Source organism: Arachis ipaensis, chromosome B10 (genome assembly GCF_059453495.1).
Source record: "Arachis ipaensis isolate K30076 ecotype BB chromosome B10, ASM5945349v1, whole genome shotgun sequence".
Taxonomy (NCBI): Eukaryota; Viridiplantae; Streptophyta; class Magnoliopsida; order Fabales; family Fabaceae; genus Arachis; species Arachis ipaensis.
The window spans coordinates 23205008-23217360 of NC_142435.1; the positions used below are offsets into that span (position 1 = coordinate 23205008).

Here is a 12353-nt window from a genome sequence, read left to right on the forward strand (position 1 = left end):
GTCTCCTAGTCATAATTCTTTCAAGAGCCAACATATTTAACATTCATGAACAACAACTTCAAAAGACATATGCACTGTTCAAGCATACATTCAGAAAACAAGAAGCATTGTCACCACATCAATATAATTAAACTAAGTTCAAGGATAAGTTCGAAACTCATGTACTTCTTGTTCTTTTGAATTAAAACAGTTTTCATTTAAGAGCGGTGATGGATTCATAGGACATTCATAACTTTAAGACAAAGTTACTAAATACTAATGATCATGTAATGAAGACACAAACATGGATAAACACTTAACATAGAGAAAACGAAAAATAGAGAAAGTAAGAACAAGGAATGAGTCCACCTTAGTGATGGTGGCGTTTCCTCCTTGAGGAACCAATGATGTCCTTGAGCTCTTCTATGTCTCTTCCTTGTCTTTGTTGCTCCTCCCTCATTGCTTTTTGATCTTCCCTAATTTCATGAAGGATGATGGAGTGCTCTTGATGTTCCACCCTTAGTTGTCCCATGTTGGAACTTAATTCTCCTAGGGAGGTGTTGATTTGCTCCCAAAAGTTCTGTGGAGGAAAGTGCATCCCCTGAGGTATCTCAGGGATCTCTTGATGATGAGCTTCTTCATGTGCTTGTTGAGATCCATGAATGTGCTCTCTTGTTTGCTCTATCATTTTCTTAGTGATGGGCTTCTCTTCCTCAATGGGAATGTCTCCTTCTATGGAAGCTCCAGCTGAGTAACATAGATGGCAAATAAGATGAGGAAAAGCTAGCCTTGCCCCAGGAGAGGGCTTTTTGGCTATTTTGTAGAGTTCAAGGGAGATGACTTCATGAACTTCTACTTCCTCTCCAATCATGATGCTATGGATCATGATGGCCCGATCCACAGTAACTTTAGATCGGTTGCTAGTGGGGATGATGGAGCGTTGGATGAACTCCAACCATCCTCTAGCCACAGGCTTGAGGTCCAATCTTCTTAGTTGAACCGGCTTGCCTTTGGAGTCAATCTTCCATTGAGCTCCTTCCACACATATGTCCATGAGGACTTGGTCCAACCTTTGATTAAAGTTGACCCTTCTAGTGTAGGGGCGTTCATCTCCTTGCATCATAGGCAAGTTAAACGCCAACCTCACATTTTCCGGACTAAAATCTAAGTATTTCCCCCGAACCATGGTAATGTAGTTCTTTGGATTCGGGTTCTTACTTTGATCATGGTTCCTAGTGATCCATGCATTGGCATAGAACTCTTGAACCATTAGGATGCCGACTTGTTGGATGGGTTTTGTTAGAACTTTCCAACCTCTTCTTTGGATTTCATGTCGGATCTCTGGATACTCATTCTTCTTGAGCTTGAAAGGGACCTCAGAGATCACCTTCTTCTTGGCCACAACATCATAGAAGTGGTTTTGATGAGCTCTGGAGATGAATCTTTCCATCTCCCATGACTCGGAGGTGGAAGCTTTTGTCTTCCCTTTCCCTTTTCTAGAGGATTCTCCGGTCTTAGGTGCCATCAATGGTAATGGAAAAACAAAAAGCTTATGCTTTTACCACACCAAACTTAGAATTTTGCTCGCCCTCGAGCAAGAAAAGAAAGAATGGATGAAGAAGAAGAAGAAATGTAGAGAAGAGGGGGAGAAGGGTATTCGGCCAAGAAGAGAAGAGAGGTTTGTGTTGTGTGAAAATGAGGAAGAATGGAGGGCTTTATATAGGGAAGGGAGGGGGGTTAGGTTCGGCCATTTAGGGTGGGTTGGGTGGGAAATTGATTTTGAATTTTGAAGGTAGGTGGAGTTTATGAGGTAGGTTTATGGGGAAGAGTGAATGGATGTGAGTGGTGAAGTGGTGATAAGGAAGAGAGATTGAGGTGATTGGTGAAGAGTTTTGGGGAAGAGTGTTTATGGGATTGTGTGAAAGAGGGGTGAAAAGAAGTGAGTGGGGGTAGGTGGAGATCCTGTGGGGTCCACAGATCCTGAGGTAATCCTGTGGGGTCCACAGATCCTGAGGTGTTCAAGGATTTACAACCTTGCACCAAATTGGGCATGCAAAATGCCCTTGCACACAACTCTGGGCGTTCAGCGCTAGCTCTTCTCTAGGGTGCTATTCTGGCGTTCAAACGCCCAGATGCTGCCCATTTTGGGCGTTCAGCACCAGAACCATGCTCTGTTCTGGCGTTGAACGCCAGCCAGATGCTTCTTACTGGCGTTTAAACGCCAGTAAGGTCTTCCTCCAGGGTGTGATTTTTCTTCTGCTGTTTTTGATTCCGTTTTCAATTTTTATATTTATTTTGTGACTCCACATGATCATGAACCTAATAAAACATGAAAAACAATGAAAATTAGATAAATAAACATTGGGTTGCCTCCCAACAAGCGCTTCTTTAATGTCAATAGCTTGACAGTGGGCTCTCATGGAGCCTCACAGATGTGCAGAGCTTTGTTGAGACCTCCCAACACCAAACTTAGAGTTTGGTTGTGGCCTTCTAACACCAAACTTAGAGTTTGACTGTGGGGGCTTTGTTTGACTCTGCTTTGAGAGAAGCTTTTTATGCTTCCTCTCCATGGATGCGGAGAGAGATCCTTGAGTTGTAAACACAAGGTTGTCCTCATTTAATTGAAGGATCAATTCTCCTCTGTCCACATCAATCACAGCTCTTGCTGTGGCTAGGAAGGGTCTTCCAAGGATGATGAATTCATCCTCATCCTTCCCAGTATCTAGGATTATAAAATCAGCAGAGATGTAAAGGCCTTCAATCTTTACTAACACGTCCTCTACTTGTCCATAAGCCTGTTTTCATGAATTGTCTGCCATCTCTAATGAGATTTTAGTGGCTTGCACCCCATAGATTCCCAGTTTCTCTATTACAGAGAGGGGCATGAGGTTTATCCCTAACCCAAGGTCACATAGAGCCTTCTCAAAGGTCATGGTGCCTATGGTACAAGGTATTAAGAACTTTCCAGGATCCTGTTTCTTCTGAGGCAATGTCAGTTGATCCAGATCACTTAGTTCATTGGTGAACAAGGGAGGGTTTTCTTCCCAAGTTTCAATACCAAATAATTTGGCATTCAGCTTCATGATTGCACCAAGAAACTTGGCAGCTTGCTCTTCAGTAACATCCTCATTCTCTTTAGAAGATGAATACTCATCAGAGCTCATGAATGGCATAAGGAGGTTTAATGGAATCTCTATGGTCTCTAGATGAGTCTCAGATTCCTTTGGTTCCTCAAAGGGAAGCTCCTTATTGATCACTGGATGTCCCAGGAGGTCTTCCTCCTTGGGATTCACGTCCTCTCCTTCCTTCACAGGTTCGGCCATGGTGATTAATTCAATGGCCTTGCACTCTCCTTTTGGATTTTCTTCTGTATTGCTTGGGAGAGTACTAGGAGGGATTTCAGTGATCCTTTTACTCAGCTGGCCCACTTGTGCTACCAAATTTCTAATGGATGACCTTGTTTCATTCATGAAACCCACAGTGGCCTTAGATAGATCAGAGACTAAGTTTGCTAATTTAGAGGTATTTTGTTCAGAGTTCTCTGTCTGTTGCTGAGTGGATGATGGAAAAGGCTTGCTATTGCTAAACCTGTATCTTCCACCATTATTAAAGCCTTGTTGAGGCTTTTGTTGATCCTTCCATGAGAAATTTGGATGATTTCTCCATGATGGATTATAGGTGTTTCCATAAGGTTCACCCATATAATTTACCTCTGCTATTGCAGGGTTCTCAGGATCATAAGCTTCTTCTTCAGAAGATGCCTCTTGAGTACTGTTGGATGCAGCTTGCATTCCATTCAGACTCTGAGAAATCATATTGACTTGCTGAGTCAATATTTTGTTCTGAGCCAATATGGCATTCAAAGTATCAATTTCAAGAACTCCCTTCTTCATAGGCGTCCCATTACTCACAGGATTCCTTTCAGAAGTGTACATGAACTGGTTATTAGCAACCATGTCAATGAGTTCTTGAGCTTCTGCAGGCGTTTTCTTTAGGTGAATGGATCCACCTGCAGAAGTATCCAATGACATTTTAGCCAATTCAGATAGACCATCATAGAATATATCCAGGATGGCCCATTCTGAAAGCATGTCAGAAGGACACTTTTTGGTCAGTGGCTTGTATCTTTCCCAAGCTTCATAGAGGGATTCACCTTCTTTCTGTCTGAAGGTTTGAACATCCACTCTAAGCTTGCTCAGCTTTTGAGGAGGAAAGAACTTGGCTAAGAAAGCCGTGACCAGCTTGTCTCAAGAGTTCAGGCTATCTCTGGGTTGAGAGTCCAACCATACTCTAGCTCTGTCCTTTACAGCAAAAGGGAAAAGCATGAGCCTGTAGACTTCAGGATCTACTCCATTAGTCTTAACAGTATCACAAATATGCAAGAATTCAGTTAAGAACTGAAAAGGATCTTCAGATGGAAGTCCATGAAACTTGCAGTTCTGCTGCATCAGAGAAACTAGCTGAGGTTTCAGCTCAAAATTGTTTGCTCCAATGGTAGGGATGGAGATGCTTCTTCCATGTAAATTGGAATTTGGTGTAGTAAAGTCACCAAGCATCCTCCTTGCATTATTATTATTTTCGGCTGCCATCTCATTTTCCTGTTCGAAAATTTCTGAAAGGTTATCTCTGGATTGTTGTAATTTAGCTTCTCTTAATTTTCTCTTCAGAGTCCTTTCAGGTTCTGGATCTGCTTCAACAAGAATGTTCTTGTCCTTGCTCCTGCTCATATGACAAAGAAGAGGGTACAGAAAAATAATAATAATAACAGGGATCCTTTATACCACAGTATAGAGGTCCTTATGTAAGTGGAAGAAAGGAAAGGGACAAAGAATGTAATGTAAAGAAAGAAACACAAGGGTGAGGAGAGCGGGGATGTGAGATGAGGAGATGTTAGTAGATGAATAAATAATTAGAATGAGATGAAAGAGGGAGAATTTCAAAAATTATTTTTGAAAAAGGGTTAGTGATTTTCGAAAATAGTTTTTGAAAAAGGTTAGTAATTTTCGAAAATTAAAATAAAAAATTAAAATAATTAGTTAATTAAAAAGAATTTTTGAAAAAGAGGGAAGATATTTTCGAAAATTAGAGAGAGAGAGAGTTAGTTAGGTAGTTTTGAAAAAGATAAGAAACAAACAAAAAGTTAGTTAGTTAGTTGAAACAAATTTTGAAAAGATAAGAAGTTAGGAAGTTAGAAAAGATATTTTGAAATCAAATTTTTGAAAAAGATAAGATAAGAAGATATTTTTGAAAAGATATGATTGAAATTAGTTTTTGAAAAAGATTTGATTTTTTAAAATCATAATTAATGACTTGATTCACAAGAAATCATGAGATATGATTCTAGAACTTAAAGTTTGAATCTTTCTTAAGAAGTAAGTAACAAACTTGAAATTTTTGAATCAAAACATTAATTGATGATGTTATTTTCGAAAATTATGTGATAAAGATAAGAAAAAAATTTTTGAAAAATATTTTTAGAATTTTCGAAAATAACTAAGAAAAATGAAAAAGATTTGATTTTTGAAAAATATTTTGAAAAAGATAAGATTTTTAAATTGAAAATTTGATTTGACTCATAAAAATAACTAGATTTTAAAAATTTTTGAAAAAGTCAACTCAAATTTTCGAATTTATGAGAGAAAAGAGGGAAAGATATATTTTTGATTTTTGAATTTTTATGATGAGAGAGAAAAACAACAAAAATACTCAATGCATGAAAATTTTTGGATCAAAACAATGAATGCATGCAAGAATGCTATGAATGTCAAGATGAACACCAAGAACACTTTGAAGATCATGATGAACATCAAGAACATATTTTTGAAAATTTTTATATGCAAAGAAAATATGCATGACACCAAACTTAGAAATCTTTAATGCTTAGGCACTAAGAATTCAAGAATGCATATGAAAAACACCATACAACACAAAAACAATGTAATATGAAGATCAATCAAGAAGGTTTATTAAGAACAACTTGAAGATCATGATGAATGCAATGCATGAATGCAATTTTCGAAAAATGCAAGATGAGTATGCAATTGACACCAAACTTAAAAATTGACTCAAGGCTCAAACAAGAAACACAAAATATTTTTTTTTTATGATTTTATGATTTTTTTCTATTTTCTTTTAATTTTTTCAAAAATCATTTTGAAAAAGAAAAATAAGGATTCCAAAATTTTTAATATGAATTCCAGGAATCTTATGCTCTTTAGTCTAAAGCTCCAATCAAAGGGTCAGGCATGGCTTAATAGCCAGCCAAGCTTTAGTGTGTAACTCGGACATGACACGCCTAACATGCCCTATCCAAAAGAATTAGACATGGCTTTACAGCCAGCCAGGTTTCAACATGCTTCATGAAACACTAGAATTCATTCTTAAAAATTCTGAAGAAAAATATATTTTTGAAAAGAAAACGAAAAGAAAGTTACCCAATCTGAGCAACAAGATGAACCGTCAGTTGTCCAAACTCAAACAATCCCCGGCAACGGCGCCAAAAACTTGGTGCACGAAATTGTGATCTCTGGTAATGGCTCCAAAAACTTGGTGCTCTAATCTCAATTCATAATTTGTCACAACTTCGATACAACTAACCAGCAAGTGCACTGGGTCGTCCAAGTAATAAACCTTACGTGAGTAAGGGTCGATCCCACGGAGATTGTCGGCTTGAAGCAAGCTATGGTCACCTTGTAGATCTCAGTCAGGCAGATATAAAATAAGTTATGGAGTTTTCGAAAATAAATAATAAAATAAGGGTAGAAATACTTATGTATATCACTGGTGAGAATTTCAGATAAGAGATGCATTCGTTCCTCTGAACCTCTGCTTTTCTGCTGTCTTCATCCAATCAGTCTTACTCCTTTCCATGGCTGGCTTTTTGTAAGGACTTCACCGTTGTCAATGGCTACTTTTAATCCTCTCTGGAAAATGGTCCAAATGCTCTGTCACAGCACGGCTAATCGTTTGGAGGCATCATCCTTGTCGATGGCTGCGCCCTATTCCTCTCTGTGAAAATGGTCCAATGCGCTGTCACTGCATGGCTAATCATTTGGAGGTTCTCGATCGTACTGGAATAGGATTTACTATCCTTTTGCGTCTGTCACTACGCCCAGCACTCGCGAGTTTGAAGTTCGTCACAGTCATTCAATCCCAGAGTCCTACTCGGAATACCACAGACAAGGTTTAGACTTTCCGGACTCTCATGAATGCCGCCATCAATCTAGCTTATACCACGAAGATTCTGATTAAGAGATCCAAGAGATACTCATTCAATCTAAGGTAGAACGGAAGTGGTTGTCAGACACGCGTTCATAGGGAATGATGATGATTGTCACGTTCATCACATTCAGGTTGAAGTGCGAATGAATATCTTAGAAGCGGAATAAGTTGAATTGAATAGAAAAACAGTAGTACTTTGCATTAATCTTTGAGGAACAGCAGAGCTCCACACCTTAATCTATGGAGTGTAGAAACTCTACCGTTGAAAATACATAAGTGAAAGGTCCAAGCATAGCCGAGAGGCCAGCCCCCATGATCTAAGAACCAGGCATCCAAAGATGTTCAAAGATGTCTAATACAATAGTAAAAAGTCCTATTTATAATAAACTAGCTACTAGGGTTTACAGAAGTAAGTAATTGATGCATAAATCCACTTCCGGGGCCCACTTGGTGTGTGCTTGGGCTGAGCTTGAGGTCTACACGTGGAGAGGTCATTCTTGGAGTTGAACACCAGCTTTTGTGCCATTTTGGGCGATGAACTCCACTTTGCAACTTGTTTCTGGCGCTGGACGCCAGAATTGGGCAGAGAGCTAGCGTTGAACACCAGTTTGCGTCGTCTAAACTTGGGCAAAGTATGGACTATTATATATTTTTGGAAAGCCCTGGATGTCTACTTTTCAACGCAATTGGAATCACGCCATTTTGAGTTCTGTAGCTCCAGAAAATCCATTTTGAGTGCAGGGAGGTCAGAATCCAACAACATCAGCAGTCCTTCTTCAACCTCTGAATCTGGTTTTTGCTCAAGTCCCTCAATTTCAGCCAGAAAATACCTGAAATCACAAAAAAACACACAAACTCATAGTAAAGTTCAGAAATGTGAATTTAACATAAAAACTAATAAAAACATCCCTAAAAGTAACCAGATTCTACTAAAAACATACTAAAAATAATGCCAAAAAGCGTATAAATTATCCGCTCATCAGTAGCCATTGACAAGGGTGATGTCCTTACATAAAGCCAGCCATGGAAAGGAGTAAGATTGATTGGATGAAGACAGCAGGAAAGCAGAAGTTCAGAGAAACGAACGCATCTCCACACACTTATTTGAAACTCTCACCAATGATATACATAAGTATTTCTATCTTTATTTTCTGTCTATTTATTATTTATATTCGAAAACTCCATAATCAATTATTATCCGCCTGACTGAGATTTACAAGATGACCATAGCTTGCTTCATACCAACAATCTCCGTGGGATCGACCCTTACTCGCGTAAGGTTTTATTACTTGGACGACCCAGTACACTTGCTGGTAAGTTGTATCGAAGTTGTGAATGAAAAACGATTTATTAAGACGTGCGTACAGAGTTTTTGGCGCCGTTGCCTGAGATCACAATTTCGTGCACCAAGTTTTTGGCGCCGTTGCCGGGGATTGTTCGAGTTTGGACAACTGACGGTTCATCTTGTTGTTCAGATTAGGTAATTTTCTTTTTGTTTTATTTTCAAAAATTTTTCAAAAATCTTTCAAAAATTTCTCCTTTGTTTTCGAATTTTTTTTTTAAAATAAATGTTTTCAAAAATATATTTTTTTCTTCAGAATTTTTAAGAATGAATTCTAGTGTTTCATGATGATTTTGTTGAATCCTGGCTGGCTGTAAGCCATGTCTAATCTTTTGGACTGGAGTTTCAACTTATCATCACAAGAGCTTGTTGATCTTCACACACTTAGTTGCCCTATACATGGAAAGTATCAATACATGCTAAAGCTTGACTGGTTATTAAGCCATGTCTAACCCTCATATTGGAGCTTTAGACTAAGAGTACAAGATTCCTGGAATTCATATAAAAAAATTTTGGAATCCTTATTTTTCTTTTTCAAATAATTTTTGAAAAATCCAAAAAAAAATCATAAAATCATAAAAAATCAAAAATATTTTGTGTTTATTGTTTGAGTCTTGAGTCAATTTTTAAGTTTGGTGTCAATTGCATACTCATCTTGCATTTTTCGAAAATTGCATTCATGCATTGCATTCATCATGATCTTCAAGTTGTTCTTGATAAACCTTCTTGATTGATCTTCATATTACATTATTTTTGTGTTGTATGGTGTTTTTCATATGCATTCTTGAATTCTTAGTGTCTCAGCATTAAAGATTTCTAAGTTTGGTGTTTTGCATGTTTTCTTTGCATTGAAAATTTTTCAAAAATATGTTCTTGATGTTCATCATGATCTTCAAAGTGTTCTTGGTGTTTATCTTGACATTCATAGCATTCTTGCATGCATTCATTGTTTTGATCCAAAATTTTCATGCATTGCATCATTTTCATGTTTTTTCTCTTTCATCATTAAAAATTCAAAAATTAAAAAAAAAATATCTTTTCTTTTTTCTCTCATAAATTTCGAAAATTTGGATTGACTTTCTCCAAAATTTTTAAAAATTCAATTGTTTCTTATGAGTCAAATCAAATTTTCAATTTAAAAATCTTATCTTTTTTAAAATCTTTTTCAAAAATCAAATCTTTTTCATTTTTCTTAATTATTTTCGAAAATTTTAAAATATTTTTCAAAAAAAATCTTTTTCTTATCTTTATCTCCTAATTTTCGAAAATAACATCATCAATTAATGTTTTGATTCAAAAATTTCAAGTTTGTTACTTGCTTGTTAAGAAAGATTCAAACTTTAAATTCTAGAATCATATCTTGTGATTTCTTGTGAATCAAGTCATTAATTGTGATTTTAAAAATTAAATCTTTTTGAAAACTAATTTCAATCATATCTTTTCAAAAAATATCTTTTTATCTTATCTTTTTCAAAATCATATCTTTTTCAAAAATTTGATTTTAAAATATCTTTTCTAACTTCTTATCTTCTTATCTTTTCAAAATTGATTTTTAAATTTGTTTCAACTAACTAACTAACTTTTTGTTTGTTTCTTATCTTTTTCAAAACTACCTAACTAACTCTCTCTCTCTAATTTTCAAAAATATCTCCCTCTTTTTCAAAAATTCTTTTTAATTAACTAATTGTTTCAAAATTCAATTTTAATTTATTTCTTCTTCTAAATTTCGAAAATCACTAACCATTTTTCAAAAATAATTTTCGAAAATTCTCTTCCCCCTCTCATCTTCTTCTATTTATTTATTTATTTACTAACATCTCTTCCTCACTCACAAAAAAATTCGAACCCCCTCTCTCTCTCTGAGTTCAGATTTTCTCTTTTCTCTGGGGTAAAAAGGATCCCTATTATTATTTTTCTGTTCTCTCTTTTTCATATGAGCAGGAGCAAGGACAAGAATATTCTTGTTGAAGCAGATCCAGAACCTGAAAGGACTCTGAAGAAGAAACTAAGAGAAGCTAAATTACAACAATCCAGCAAGCACCTGTCAGGAATTTTCGAACAAGAAGAGGATATGGCAGCCGAAAATAATAATAATACAAGGAGGATGCTTGGTGACTTTACTGCACCTAATTCTAATTTACATGGAAGAAGCATCTCCATCTCTACCATTGGAGCAAACAATTTTGAGCTGAAACCTCAATCAGTTTCTCTAATGCAGCAGAACTGCAAGTTCCATGGACTTCCATCTGAAGATCCTTTTCAGTTCTTAACTGAATTCTTGCAGATCTGTGATACTGTTAAGACTAATGGAGTAGATCCTGAAGTCTACAGGCTCATGCTTTTCCCCTTTGCTGTAAGAGACAGAGCTAGAGTGTGGTTGGACTCTCAACCCAAAGATAGCCTGAACTCTTGGGATAAGCTGGTCACGGCTTTCTTAGCCAAGTTCTTTCCTCCTCAAAAGCTTAGTAAGCTTAGAATGGATGTTCAAACCTTCAAACAGAAAGAAGGTGAATCCCTCTATGAAGCTTGGGAGAGATACAAGCAACTGACCAAAAAGTGTCCTTCTGACATGCTTTCAGAATGGACCATCCTGGATATATTCTATGATGGTCTGTCTAAATTAGCTAAGATGTCATTGGATACTTCTGTAGGTGGATCCATTCACCTAAAGAAAATGCCTGCAGAAGCTCAAGAACTCATTGACATGGTTGCTAACAACCAGTTCATGTACACTTCTGAGAGAAATCCTGTGAGTAATGGGACGCCTCAGAAGAAGGGAGTTCTTGAAATTGATACTCTGAATGCCATATTGGCTCAGAACAAACTATTGACTCAGCAAGTCAATATGATTTCTCAGAGTCTGAATGGAATGCAAGCTGCATCCAACAGTACTCAAGAGGCGCCTTCTGAAGAAGAGGCCTATGATCCTGAGAACCCTGCAATAGCAGAGGTAAATTACTTAGGTGAACCTTATGGAAACACCTATAACTCATCATGGAGAAATCACCCAAATTTCTCATGGAAGGATCAACAAAAGCCTCACAAGGCTTTAATAATGGTGGAAGAAACAGGTTTAACAATAGTAAACCTTGTCCATCATCCACTCAGCAACAGACAGAGAACTCTGAACAAAATACCTCTAATTTAGCAAACTTAGTCTCTGATCTGTCCAAGACCACTGTAAGTTTCATGAATGAAACAAGGTCCTCAATTAGAAATTTGGAGGCACAAGTGGGCCAGCTGAGTAAAAGGATCACTGAAATCCCTCCTAGTACTCTCCCAAGCAAACACAGAAGAAAATCCAAAAGGAGAGTGCAAGGCCATTGATATAACCATCATGGCCGAATCCAAAGAGGAAGGGAAGGACGTGCATCCCAAGGAGGAAGACCTCCTGGGACGTCCAGTAATCAATAAGGAGCTTCCCTCTGAGGAACCAAAGGAATCTGAGACTCATCTAGAGACCTGACAAACTCCAATTTGAGGATTTATCTTGTGATGATTTCAGGGGTTTTATCAATGATTCCACACACTTTCCATATGAAAATACAAGATTTTGCATTCCTTCCCTAGTTTTGCCTCATGAATGAAAACATGCTTGTTTCACACTAAAATAGATACATTTTTAATCTTCTCTTGATGCCATTCGATGCCGTGACTTGTGTGTTAAGTGGTTTCAGGATATAGAATAGGAATGGACCGAAAGAGAGAAGGAAGACGGGTACAAAGGAAGGAAGCATGAGGATTAAGCTTTGAAGGTTTCCGCATGGGCGCGTGCGCGCACCTGGCGTGCCCGCGCGGATAGAGCAACGCG

The 12353-nt window shown here is 37.3% G+C and overlaps 1 non-coding gene across 1 annotated transcript; it reads right to left on the bottom strand.

Moving 5' to 3' along the window:
* Positions 1-11009: 11009 nt before the first annotated feature.
* LOC148579411 (small nucleolar RNA R71) lies at positions 11010-11117 on the bottom strand. Its single transcript, XR_015899646.1, has one exon. It is a non-coding gene; the product is annotated as a small nucleolar RNA R71 (small nucleolar RNA).
* Between the last annotated feature and the right edge of the window lie 1236 nt (positions 11118-12353).